We start from the raw sequence: 4,305 nt of genomic DNA on the forward strand, positions 1-4,305 counted from the left end.
TTGCAAAACTTTAAAGATAAAAATTAGTTTTTTAATAATATTTGCAAAAAATTATATTAAAATTTAATTTCTAATTTTTTTTAAAAATATATATTTAATATCTAAATCTTTAAGTCACGTTTTAAATATTTCGAAAATTTATTTATCATTAGCATTCTAAAGTTCTTTTTATCAACAATCTAAATTTCGGGACAACTTTTTGGTAGTTTAGTCGTTAATAATATAATTTGAGGTCACAATCGAAACGTACGTGTAACGAGTAATACCAAGTTTGTAGGTCAAATTTTGCAGTAATTGGTTATGGAAAATTTTCAAATTGAACAGCAAATAACTCCGTACGTAAAGAGTCACCTAGAGCCTAGAGGCATAATATAGAATTCTACATACCAAGTCCTTAAAGAAGCTTCTATATATTGTTACTTGTGAGGTTCATACCTTGTAGTTTATAGATAAAATAACAATCCAATGACTTTTTTCTGTTTAATTATGATACTCGTAAATATCTTTTTATGCAAAGACGATAGTTAAGCATTATTAAATGCTTTGATAATTATTCAATATATATTTATATCTTAATTTATCGTATAAAAATATTTTTAATTAATAAAAAATAAGCAAACAACAGTCTTACTAAATTTAAATTCAACAAATCAAGATTAATTTGTTATAGATCAGATTTGAGTTTTATTTAAAAATATATTATTGGTTAATAGATAAAATTCAAAATCTTAACACTTATTTAAATGAATTAGTAAACTGTCCATTCGACGAATTTAAATTGATTTTTTTCGGTAATTTTAATAAGGACAATTTACATAAATAAATTGTTTGTCCTTTAAATTTAAGCAATTGCATGCATTCTTTTAAACATAAAGACGTAAATACATTGTTTCATATATCTATAGAAATCGCTACTGATAGTAGTGGTTTACGGAAACACATAATCCGCTATAACCAGCCGCAAATTACGTGCAAATAGAAGAACACAAAAATCACTCGAGGCTGTCGCGTATTGTGATATTTTTTTTAGTATTGATTTCTATAGATATATAAAACAATGTATTTGCGTCTTCATATTTAAAAGAATGCAGTTACATAAATTTAAAGGACAGACAATTTATTTATGTAAATTATCTTTTTAATAATAATATAATGTCATGGGCCTGGAGCCGCATTATCTCCGCCGCTAAAGTTGTTGGTCGAAACATGAGTGTATGTTCAACATAATTATAGACTAGTCATTCATTCTTGCATTCATATGGCAACTCTGTAAGCCACATTAGTGGCACAAACATAATCATATACAAACAGTGCCGCCGCCATAGGGTAATTTATTTTATGTGCTTTTTGGTTAACGATTAATTGTTTCATGAGGTTCAGGCATGCACACTTCATCATGTTTTTGTATCCTATGATAATAGAAGCTCATTTGCTTTTATAGGTAAAGTTAGAAAAAAAAATAAAATAAATTTATCTTATTTAATTTTTATTAATTATTGTAATAATTAATAAATATTAAAAGATAAATTTTTGTTAATTTTTTTTTTAAAATTCTTTTCTCTGGCTAGCTAGCAACATATGTAGTTTTTATATTTTTACACAAAAGAATTTATGTAAAATTTTACAAAACTTTAAAAAATAAATTGTAAAGTAATACTAAGTGTTTCTCTTTATGAGGAGGTAAACCTTGTTTTCAACTAGATTGTGATTATAAAACATGCAATTAACAATAGCTTAATTTAAATTAAAGATAGAAGAAGAAAAGTCTGGCAATCTCGTTTCTAGACGATGTTGATCGACATTGGATTGATCATGATGAGAGAACCTTCGATATAGAAAATTATTTCTCGTGAAGATGAAGTTTTAATCAGTCACCACTCACCAGAATACACGAAAGAATTTTTTATTGGTAGATTTAATTTTGAATTAAAAAGTATGGATCGGATACCTATGATAATAATATTAATAGATATAAACCAGCAAAATCATGAGGAAAACACACGTGGAATTGACCAAAACCGAGCTAAGCCATCAAAATTTTGGTCTTAAACCATGGTAATCGTAATTTTCAATTTATATGATGTCAAACAATAATGGATGTATTATATGAAAATAGTTCACGACAAGGATTATATTACATGCATGGTTTGGCTTAGTTTAAGATTTGTGACACATACATACGCGTATGTTGGCTGACCAAACAATACAGTGAACTAATTAAACATTATTTAAACCTATATAATATAACTATGATATATTTTTTTCTTAAAAAAGGAGAGAGGGTGTTTTAACTTTTAAGAGATAGTACGTCAATTTATGGACAAATAATCTGGAATAAACTAATTTAGCTTGTTTAGAAGACAATCCAACCTGCACAATACGTAAACATGCCAACTTATTCAATAGAATAATCACATGTTTGGGCAAATTTGTTGAACTAATGCAATATTATTAATTGATAAGGGGCATCAGCCATCCTTTTGTGTTTTGTCTAGGGGTGAGCACGGGTAGCGGGTATCCGATTATCCGTCTGAACTCGAACCGAAAGTGATTGGTTCGGGTATCGATTTTGGGGGTGCGGAATCCGAACCAACCCACGAACCCGATCATATATTAATTAAATAAAAAAATAAAAAAATATATATGGCTTTTAGATTAGAGAATGATTATTCATTATTAATATGTTTAGATTTTAATGAGTTTAGTTTTTAATGTATTTGGTGTTTAACATGTTTAGATTATTTCTATTGATGTTACATGTTTATTGTACTTGTTGAATTTTTAAGATAAAAATTTGTTTTTTTTCTATGAATTTTAAAGTCATCGGGTACCCAATTACCCGAACCGAACCAATCCGTTCTTAATCGGTTTGGTTTAGTTCGGGTATGTATACAAAAAAATACAAATTCAAACCAAACCAAATCAATTACATTTTGATCGGTTCGATTCTAATTTTACCATAAACCCGAACCAAACCGACCCGTGCTCACCCCTATTTTTATCCCAAACAAGTTTCTTTATTTATTACTGGGTACTTAAAGAAAAGGAAAAGAACCAGTATATTTAATTTGGAACTCAGGTGCAGTCAATTTGATAGCTAGAATTATTAAATGATTTAATTGATTTGACTAAATTTTCATCTAACGATTCTCAGTTATCAACTTCACTCTACACTTGAGTTTCCACCATTTAATTTACCTTACCTTTAGCTTTAAGATAGATTCTAAATTAAGAAAAGTTGTAAAACGTTAAAAACGAATTTCTTTGTGTATCTCTCCCAAAAAAGTTATTCACTTTGGGAGGGAAAAAGTAAAAAGGTTGACTTTTTTGGGGTTCCATTTTAAATGGCAAACAAGTTGGATACTTTACAGCCCAGATTATTCTTAGCTTCATCATGCAAGGTTCCATTAAAGTGTAAAAATAAATCATGTCTGAATTCATCATATCACACAATCTAAAATTGTTCACAAGTATTAAAAACATTAAAAAAGTACAAACCAAAATTTATATCTACCAAACTCAATATATATACATACATAGTTGGTTACAAATACTATATATTTATCAATATATCTTTCTATATCAAAACAAGAAAAGGAAAAGTGAAGTATAGTAGCTCTTCAAAAGTGGCATACATGCATATATGATGAAAACTATAGCTTATACATAAAATTACAACAAAAGTGTGATGCAGAGATATATATATCATGGATTTGCCTTCTGTGTATAGATATAATCTACGTGAGCTTCAAGTGTTCTTCTCATTAAGCATTCATCTTTATTAGCAACACCCTCACAATATTCCTCCACATTAAATGATTTCTCCACAACCTTCAATAAGAGAAGAACATGCAATTAATATTGGTTAATATTCGAAACAGAGTATATATTATATTATATTATATTATAAGATGTGATAGCAACTAAAAATTAAAGTAAGAGGACTAACCGGAGGTGGTTGGGAAGATGATTCAGGGACAGGTCTTGAAGCATATGTGAAATTGGTTAAGAATAATAAGAAGAAGAAGAACAGTGTTGCCATGCAAAGTGTGGTGCTGACCTTAGAAGACGAATGCATTTTAATTCTCTATATTCCTTTATATGATTTGATACACAACACTCTCAGGACTCAATAATCTATTTATAGAGAGCCGGAGCAATAGGAGCCATGATCCTCTAAAAGATATTCTTTTTATATACACCATGAAAAATATTTTAAGAATAAATAAAAATTTGTATATCTAATCGCTTTACAATATTCTATTATATATAGTAGATCTAGTATATGTGTATATATATTATTTT

At 28.1% G+C, this 4,305-nt stretch overlaps 1 long non-coding RNA gene across 1 annotated transcript; it reads right to left on the reverse strand.

Moving 5' to 3' along the window:
- Positions 3,477 to 4,187, reverse strand: LOC107616708. The gene is made up of 2 exons (XR_001614609.2): positions 3,950 to 4,187; positions 3,477 to 3,831 (listed from the first exon to the last, which is right to left on the reverse strand). It is a non-coding gene; the product is annotated as an uncharacterized LOC107616708 (long non-coding RNA).

The sequence above is a fragment of the Arachis ipaensis genome, chromosome B09, assembly GCF_000816755.2.
Source record: "Arachis ipaensis cultivar K30076 chromosome B09, Araip1.1, whole genome shotgun sequence".
Classification (NCBI taxonomy): domain Eukaryota; kingdom Viridiplantae; phylum Streptophyta; class Magnoliopsida; order Fabales; family Fabaceae; genus Arachis; species Arachis ipaensis.